The 10204-nt window shown below is 43.5% G+C and overlaps 1 protein-coding gene across 1 annotated transcript in view; it reads right to left on the reverse strand.

Moving 5' to 3' along the window:
- The window catches only part of AMOTL1 (angiomotin like 1), a 124475-nt gene extending 114519 nt beyond the window's left edge, over positions 1 to 9956 (reverse strand). The window contains exon 1 of the mRNA XM_018556826.1: positions 9893 to 9956. The gene's annotated coding sequence lies outside the window, so the exon portion shown is untranslated. The remainder of the gene's footprint in view (positions 1 to 9892) is intronic.
- Between the last annotated feature and the right edge of the window lie 248 nt (positions 9957 to 10204).

Consider the following 10204-nt stretch of genomic DNA (forward strand, 5'->3'; position numbering starts at 1 on the left):
TTTTTATAAACTTTTTAATTTTTTAATATTTATTTATTAATTCATTTTTTATTAAATATTTAACCTTACTTTTAGGGGCTTTGGGGAAGTATTGGGGGTCTAAACAGACTCCTGATATTTCCCTTTTAAAATAGAAAAAGAGATTGAGAACACAGAGTCCTCAATCTATTCCTCTGCAGCCCCTGTTATCAATTACAGGAATCCTCTTTACTGAGTGTTCCTGTTCATTGATAACATGTGGACATTGTGTGTTTACTATAACTACAACTATGAATGAACAGGAGGTGATGTAGATCACTCCCATCCATTCATAATTGAGGATATAGTAAACATACCATGTCCTCAATTATCTACAAACACTCAGCGATCACTGATCACTGAGTGTTTGCTTTCGCTCTCCACTCCGACACACGCTGTCACAGGAAGCTGAGCGAGCGGCGCGGGAGGAGAGCTCAGCCTCCTGTGACATTGCGGGCTGTCTCCGCCCCCCCACACGCTCTGCCGGACTGTGATAGCAGGCTGAGCGGTGTGGGAGGAGAGACACCGGCCGCTCACAGCGCACTCCTCTCGCAGCACTCGGCCGGCTGTCCCTTTCTTCTTTCCTGCTGGGACACAGAGCAAAAGTGCCATTTTCGGCCGATATATCGGTGCATCCCTAGTGTAAACCTTACATATGGTCCCACTGTCTTATAACTAGTAAAAAAAAAGAAATATAAAAACGTCTTGAAATCTGCATAATGAGATATGCAGGCACAGAGCTACATCTGCGGTCAAGCCACACAGCCCTGGTCCTTGGCTAAGTGCACGTGGCTGAGACTTGGTATTGAATTGGAGTTGTTAGCAGTTTGAACCAGACAGTCTGTTTTTTTGGATTCTCAGAGGCTTGTTCAGCCAAGCCTATTATATTAGCAGACCCAGACTTGGCAGATGGGAATAGTCAACTGCCTGCTTCTGGGACTCCATTGCACCTCTTCTCTTGTTTAAAGTGGAACTACACCCTCTTATCCTTTACAGCCAAGGAAGGTGCCATCTTAGCCTCTATTTGGATTGTAGTCGCCACGGTTCTGCAAATGCCATTAGCAAGGACACCAGCAGTTTGAGGGCTTGAAAATTCGGTTTAGAGCAGAAAATAAGCACACTGGTAACCTTGACAGTTGGCATGCCTTCAAGGTAACTGTTTTGGAAGAAACTTAAATGAATGGGTCTAGATCCGCTTTAATAGCAGTTACTCCATAGTTTAATAAGCAGTGGGCAAATACTCTAGACTGGACCACCAAAGATGTCCTTCACAGTAAGTAGGGGGAGCTCTGGCTGGCACTGCTACTGTCAGCTCTTCCCAGCGGAATAAGAAAGGGTGTTCCAGCAGTAGACACTGGTGTTGTTCTACTATACAATATAATTCAAACATGACATCAATCCAAAGCCCACAGAATGGCATCACCCAGCCACAGGTTATTAAAGCATTGCTACAATACTACTATGAAGGCATCATACGGAGCCCAGTGCCAAGGTGCTAGTTTGGCTTTGATGTAAATGAATCATTCAGGCACCAACAATATAATACAGGTTCCCAATATAATACAGGTTCCTGCAGAATGATATCACGCTGGCACTGGTAACATGAACAGCTACACAATAGCTGCACCTCTCCATGGTGCCCTGTAATTGCAAAATAATAAATGTTTTATCATTTAATATAGGGGAAACTGTTTTTTTTTTTAAATTTCGGTAATTTTTCCTTAATATAGTAAAAAAATAAAACCCCCAGTGGTGAATGAATACCACCAAAAGAAAGCTCTATCTGTCCCCAAAAAAGGGTATAAAATTCATTTCAGTACAGCGCTGCATGACGGAATAAATGTCAGTCAAAGTACCGCAGCGCTGAATACTGAAAAATGGCCTGGATGGGAAGGGGGTTTAACACCGCGGATGTCAACTGGTTAAAGTGGAACTACACCCTCAGTAGACACTGGTGTTGTTCTACTATACAATATAATTCAAACATGACATCAATCCAAAGCCCACAGAATGGCATCACCCAGCCACAGGTTATTAAAGCATTGCTACAATACTACTATGAAGGCATCATACGGAGCCCAGTGCCAAGGTGCTAGTTTGGCTTTGATGTAAATGAATCATTCAGGCACCAACAATATAATACAGGTTCCCAATATAATACAGGTTCCTGCAGAATGATATCACGCTGGCACTGGTAACATGAACAGCTACACAATAGCTGCACCTCTCCATGGTGCCCTGTAATTGCACTCTACTATAGCTCCTGCACGTGTTCAGCCTATTTCAGCCCTGCCATGAATGCAGCTTTTTTAAAGTGAACCTTTACACTCAAAAATCCAATTCTGCCAATGCATCCCTCTATGTATGATGATTAATAATAATGTAGACATGTCAGGTGTAAAATGCTGTGATTTGGAAATACTTACACTTGCAGAGCATTCACTTCCTGCTTTGAAAGGGCAAAATGACTTCAGTTTGGCAAAGCAATGCACACTGGGATTGCCTTGTCATCAGCAGATCATTGCTGGGAAATCTCTAAGGTTTATATGCATGTAGTTAAAAGTAGTCCATACATAGGTCTCAATTACATCCATTTACTATGCAGACATAGGGCTCTTGGGAGATGTAGCTCTGGGGGGCATGATCACGTCAGTAGGAACTGAGCTTCCAGCAGCTGCCCCGGCAAGAGTTTTACAAGCCTTGTGATGTCACAGGAAGTGATTAAAGTGGTTCCTTGACACAGGAAAAAGTAAGAGAGAAAAAAATGAAAGCTGCGACATAATCTAGAGGTGGGAGGAACATTTGGGGATAAATTTGGGTAATGCCTATACAAATCCTTTAAATGAACTTGTTGCTTTACTTTTCTGACTCCGATCGTTGTGATAGCGAAATATATCCCTTGCTGAGACCTCTATGCCTGGCCTGTATAAGCAGATATACTCACTGCGGACAATCCTCGTCAGATAGCTGAACTCGTCAATACCGATTCATTCAAAAGAGGTGTTTATTCTTTAACATCAGGTTACAGCAGATGATAGGAACAGCAGTTGAACGGTTATAGTATTGTGCGGTCAGAAAATGATGCCTTTCCTCCGTACTGTGCAGATTACCTGTGTGTCCTTGTTACATGTGGCTTTCAACTGTGGCCATGACACAGGAAGTACTGCACACAGGAAGAAGGGTGGGGCTACATACACTGGAAATATGTCGTCACATGGGGAACAGAAATACAGAAAAGACATGTGTGATATCACAAAGGCCACTAGATGGCAGCATAGGATAAGACATGGATTTGCTATGGGGAAAATAGTTAGGCAAAAACACACTATAATAACTCTATCTAAAACAATGCTAATATTAACTGAGGCTATGCATCTCATATTCCATGCCCCTATTGGGGCGGCACATTTACCGTGCACAAGAAAATCACAGGCTCACTTTAAACTGTGAAAGACCATTATGCTGCTAAGAACTGTAATTGAATCCCAGTCAAGGCCTGTCACCTCGCTAAAGGTGCCCATACACTTTACAACCCTCGCAAGACTTTTGTCTTGCGAGGGTTGTAAAGTACTTTTAAAAACGTACGTTCTGCCCATCTTGGACAGGCAGATCGTACTTGCGATGACTGCAATGAGGGGCGGGCTTCCGATTACTGTAAACGGGCAGTGTGCGCATGCCCGTTTGGCAGTTGTCGAACAAGCAGGCCACTAACTCGCCGAGAATCGTACGATTCCCGGCGGGTTTTCCAGCCTGCTTGTTTAACGGAAGACGTGCGATCATACAGTAGAAACGGTCGCACGCCTTCCATACACTGCACGATTCTCCAACGATTGCGGGATTTTGCAGTGTATGGGCACCTTTAGGACTGTCTGTTTCCTGGACTTGTTAATGACTACAACCTGTGTGTGATTTGGCTGGGCCCAAAAGGTGATATTCTGTAAAAAAAAGAACTGATTATTAATAGTTACTCTGCTTATGTGAAGTACACAATCAGTCTGCATGGATGATGTTATTTTGGAGGTTGTTCTAAATCCCTAAAACAAGTTCTAAAGTCTGAGACTGTGAAGGTGTCTTAACCTTACTTCTCCCCCACCCCATACCAAGGCCCCACCCAAAGCAAGGGGATGAAAGGATTCAGAGAATAACTTCAGAGAATGCCCAGACAACAGAGTATTACCACAACATTCCATTCTCTCCTGATAATATTTCATTACACAAAAGGAAATTGTGTGCACACCCTCAATTAACACCTGGGAGCAGGCAGGAGCATGTTCACGTTGCAAGCTTTCAATGTTCATTAGGCATGGCCAGATAAACACAGGGATTTGGAAGCGTAGCGGCTCTGAGCTTTGTCCGTACAGAGTTACAGCTTTACTAAAGAACCGCGTCTGAAATATTTATGACCAAGATCTTCACTACATGGATAGGGCATTAATAACAAATAAATTATTTAAGTTTAATCATTACCAGATTCAATAAATATAATTGCTTTAAAAGGCATGTATTGTTATTAAAAGTTTCTTTCCATGTCAGCCCGCAGCAAGCTATTACTCTCTAAAACTGCTACAAAATGTAAAGTTCTCTTCTTTATTACCCTGATGTATTCTCATCCCCCTGCTCCTATCATTGGCTAACTGCTTTCTGCACAGAGCCCCTTGTCAATTTACAGGCACCCACAGTAATATCCTGCACAAAAGAGTTTGCAATGGAACTCCAGCCAAAACCTTCTTTTATGTAAAACAGCTTCACAACAAAACTAAGGAGGTTATTCACTATGGAGCCGAAGAATACAGCCGCAGCTTCAGCTGATCCTTCGGCTCTGTTCGGCCGCCTCTGTCCTTTGGTTCAGTCGACCTGAAGGGCTGCTGTACTGGCTATTCACAATAGCCCGTACAGCAGCCGAAGGCGGCTGAGCGTCTCAGCCGAGCCGAAGTCATATGCTCCGGCTCGACTGACCCGAAGTGACAGCCAAAGAATGGAGAAAGGTCCACCTACCTTAGAGAAGGTGTTACATCCAGAGGTCATTACAGATAAGCTTTTTATACGTCTTAACTCCTTCATATGCCTTAGATACAAGATAATGGCGGATAAAGTTACTTTATTTTCATCAATATAAAAAGAACCAACTGCAATGCCTTAAAGAGACTCTATCACTTAGAGCAAAGTGGCAATGCCTCTTAAGAGTCCTAAAACACCCCCTGAATTGGCCATCTGAAGCCATGAAATGGATGTTAAAATTTAAAGCAGTATTAAACTCTCAAACTTAGAGGGTTATTCACAAAAGAGCCAAAGGATCCAGGCATAGATTCGACTGATCCTTCGGCTCTCTTCGGCCGCCAGAGCCCCTCAGTTCAGTCGAACCGAAGGGCTGCTGTACGGGCTATTCACAATAGCCGGTAAAGCAGCCGAAGGCAGCTGAGCGCCTCAGCCGAGCTGAACGCATATGCTTCGGCTCGGCTGAGCCGTAGTGACAGCCGAAGCGTGGAGAAAGGTCGGCCGAAGCCAACCGATCTCCACGCAAATGACAGCTGGGCGGAGCCAGCCATGATCTCACGGCTCGCTCCGCCCAGTTGTAATGACAGATCAGCGTCCCCAAATGACCTGGGGATGCTGATCTGTCATTAAACAATAACAACTGGGCGGAGCGGGCTGTGACGTCACGGCAGGCTCCGACCAGTTGTTATTCATTGGCCAGGACTTGCTAGAAGACTCTGGCAGATGCCGGCCAATAGTTGGATGGAGCTAGCTGTCACTGCTACCTCCGCCCAATTGTTTTTCTTTAAAATAGTTTTATTTTATTTTTTTCTCCCATTTATTTTAATTTTAAAAATAATTTTTCTACTTTTTTCCCCCCATTCTTTTCACTTATTTTCTATTCTGCTCGGTACCACGGAGGTGCCGAGCAGAATAGCCGAGCATTCGGCTCGCCGGCATTCGGCTATTCACTCACTGCCGTTCGGCTCCTATGAGAGTAGGTGCGAACAGCAGCGAGTAAGCTGCCGGAGCTTCGGCTCAGCCGATCCAAATGTTGGATCGGCCGAGTCAAAGTCCGAAGGCAGCCGATGTACAGCTGATTTTAACCGATGTACAGCTGAAATCAGCCATACAAGCCAGAAGTGAATAGCTGAACAGCATTCGGCTCACTTCGCTTCAAGTGAGTTATTCTCTCGGCTGCCTTCGGCAGCTTTGTGAATAACCCTGTAAATAAACACGACCCAGTGTCTGTAAATATAAAAATCTGCTCTCCTTAAGACTAGCACTGTTCCCTAGTATTTCCTTTCCACCACTAGATGTTGCCAGTCTTCTGAGTTTAATGCATCGTTTTGTAAAGTGCAGCGCAAACTGTTGGCACTATATCAATTCTGCACTATAATGATGAACTGTATGGTTTTCGTACAGTTCCCTATATTTAGCAAAACTGAACAGTGTGAGAGCCTAGGTAAACAATCTATTCAATTTGCATTAGATCAGCAGGACCCTTAAACCTAAAGTAATAGGCAGACCTAAAGTAATTTGTCCAATCAGATTGTAATGTGAACGGACATGTTAAACTTGGATTCTGAAATTAGGCCCCCAGTGGCGCAGACACACACCTCTGTTGATCTTCTAGATCACACTTTTTAAACCCTTTTACCCCAAACCTTGAAATAATTTTGAGCTCTCTGGAAACCCCTGCTAAAATGTAGTTATTGGGAGTCAGTGGAAAGAAGGCCCCTTACACTGGTGATCATCAGGAAGAATGCTCTTCTTGCAGACAGCATAAAAGATAATTGGTGTCTCGCCGCTGGCTTTGCCAAGTGGTGCTGCACCTAGAACCATTCCGGCACTATCTACCTGGTTGAGAATGGCTGTTGGAAATCATGAAATCTGAAACTACTGAAGAGGTGTAAAAGGTACAAAGGTTGGAAGGGCACGGGAGGTTGAGGAGCACTTCCAAGTACAAGTTATTTTTGTGAAGTGTTTTCCCCCCCCTCTTGTGTAAACTTCAGTGTCATTGGTTAAAGTAATAAAAGGAAATAATGGTGTGTTTCTCTTTTCACCAGGGTGGGGGATTGCTGACATTTTGCACAGGGTGCAGTATAACCTGTTTCTAGCTAACCATCTGCCCATACCAGGTCATCTGTAGAGGGAGTATTGGAGTCACGACCTGACTGAAAAAGTGTGTGGTAATAGCTAAGCTCTGTGTGTCAGGAGGTCACTGATGTAGGATGAGGTCTCTATGGACCTCATCCTACATCTCATGAGGTCGTATATCCTATATCTCACTGAGGTCTCTATGGAGGATCAGCCAAGGTTGGGTTATGTCTGATTGAGGAGCCACTGTGACTGCCCTGTCCCTGTTAATGTACCCTTAGTAGAGGAGCAAGCAAGTTGAGCTGTAAGGCACTGCATATAAGTTACAACCTCCTGAAATGTATGCTTGTGGGAATCAGTATACCAAGCCAAGCACTCAGGAGGCACAAATCCAGGGTTTTCCTAAATGCCAACATTGCACCTAACTCTTCCCAATTCCTGAACCCCACTATTGGTCATTGAGGTTGTCCATCACATTGATGGGCCAGTTATCAGGCAGGAAGGGTCAGGGTTAGAAGCAGAATTTTAATGGAAGTTAGTATTTGCATATTGGAGCACCCTGATTTTCATGGATCTTGGGTGGCTCTGGAAGATAAGAAATTAGTGCAAAATTACTTGAAAAAAGCATCTCAGTCTGGGTTGTGTTATTGGTACTTTGAGGGCCACTACGGTGCTTGTGTGTAAACCTCAGGGGGGTAGAGAGGTGAAAAGAAAGAATAATGCCACAACCAGCTGCTGAAGCACAGCTAGGAGGTGATACAACTTTCTCTGTTAAGGAATATGAGAGGTTTCACCTCCCCACTCCCAGGCTGCTGATTGGACAGTGAAAGAGCAGCAACAACAACACTGATAAGTCATCTTATCACTCTGCTCTCCCTTCCTGTCAACATGCCCCCCCCGTAAGCTCATGTTCATGCATGACAGCTTGATTAGCTCCTCTCCTGGTATGAGGGCTACTATGCAGGGAATGAGGGGAGAGAGAGGGATAGGGGGAGTGAGAGACATAGAGAGAGGGAGAGAGAGAGATCTTTTATACCTTGTGTCCGGGGATAGATATTCTGCCAGTTGTCAAACTGGTGCCAATGGGGTAGCAACAGTGACAGAAGAGGCAGTAACTAGGGAAACCATTCCATCACTAATAAAAAAATCACTGTCACATGTTTAGAAGTTACTGTAATGCCGTTTGGTTTTCCAGACCTGGAATGAGTCAGGGGGAATCGCACGTCTGTTTGGACCGTGTTGCCCATAGACAAACATTGGGCTTCCGATCAGTTCTGATCTGAAAAACTGACAGACAGACCTAATCGGGCCGCCCATTTGAAAGGGGCATTTCACCTCACTTCGGAGAGATTTCTCCTCACTTCCTGTTGTGTCTCCAGGATAGTAAGTAATGGGAAATCTCACCAACGGGACACAAAAAAAAAAAAGATTATAGTGATACAGAAGTGACTCCACATATAATTAAAGTGATACAGAAGTGACTCCACATATCCTTGTAGTGATACAGAAGTGACTCCACATATCCTTATAGTGATACAGAAGTGACTCCACATATCCTTATAGTGATACAGAAGTGACACCACATATCCTTGTAGTGATACAGAAGTGACTCCACATATCATTAAAGTGATACAGAAGTGACTCCACATATCCTTGTAGTGATACAGAAGTGACTCCAAATATCCTTATAGTGATACAGAAGTGACTCCACATATCCTTATAGTGATACAGAAGTGACACCACATATCCTTGTAGTGATACATAAGTGACTCCACATATCATTAAAGTGATACAGAAGTGACTCCACATATCCTTGTAGTGATACAGAAGTGACTCCACATATCCTTATAGTGATACAGAAGTGACACCACATATCCTTGTAGTGATACAGAAGTGACTCCACATATCATTGCAGTGATACAGAAGTGACTCCACATAACCTTGTAGTGATACAGAAGTGACTACACATATCCTTGTAGTGATAGAGAAGTGACTCCACATATCCTTGTAGTGATACAGAAGTGACACCACATATCCTTGTAGTGATACAGAAGTGACTCCACATATCATTGCAGTGATACAGAAGTGACTCCACAAATCATTATAGTGATACAGAAGTGACTACACATATCCTTATAGTGATACAGAAGTGACTCCACATATCCTTATAGTGATACAGAAGTGACACCACATATCCTTGTAGTGATACAGAAGTGACTCCACATATCATTGCAGTGATACAGAAGTGACTCCACAAATCATTATAGTGATACAGAAGTGACTACACATATCCTTATAGTGATAGAGAAGTGACTCCACATATCCTTGTAGTGATACAGAAGTGACACCACATATCATTATAGTGATATAGAAGTGACTACACATATCCTTGTAGTGATACAGAAGTGACTACACATATCCTTATAGTGATACCGAAGTGACTCCACATATCATTATAGTAATACAGAAGTGACTCCACATATCCTTATAGTGATACAGAAGTGACTCCACATATCCTTATAGTGATACAGAAGTGACTCCACATATCCTTATAGTGATACAGAAGTGACTACACATATCATTATAGTGATATAGAAGTGACTCCACAAATCATTATAGTGATACAGAAGTGACTCCACATATCCTTGTAGTGATAGAGAAGTCACCACAGCCAGGTAACCAGTTGCTGCTGATAGGGAACTTTGTGCACAATAACTCTCACTTTACAGAGCTCAAAGATAACCTGAAGATCTACATCTCATAAAAACAATAAAACTAGAAAAGACGATGACTTTCTTACCTTTGCAGTTGGCTGTTGTAGAGAAGCGTGGAAGAGGCAGCAGCGTGGAAGTCTCTTGTCGGATGAATGCCCAGAGACGAGCTGAGTACATGCTGTTGTGATGATGAATCTGTTTGAAATATGCAGCCATTGCCTGGGCTTGCTTGGTTTTCACTACATAAGGCCTGCAAATAAGCTGATTGCTTTGCTCTTTTTAAAAACAGGCACGCCGTGCTGTGACATGTTATCAGCTCAGCCCGTGCCAAACATTCTGCTGCCATTTCCCTTGCCAGTTTCCCTGCCCGTGCCTGGCCTACAGAAATACAGCTAGCG

The sequence above is a fragment of the Nanorana parkeri genome, unplaced genomic scaffold (genome assembly GCF_000935625.1).
Source record: "Nanorana parkeri isolate BGI_ZX_2015 unplaced genomic scaffold, ASM93562v1 scaffold254, whole genome shotgun sequence".
Taxonomy (NCBI): domain Eukaryota; kingdom Metazoa; phylum Chordata; class Amphibia; order Anura; family Dicroglossidae; genus Nanorana; species Nanorana parkeri.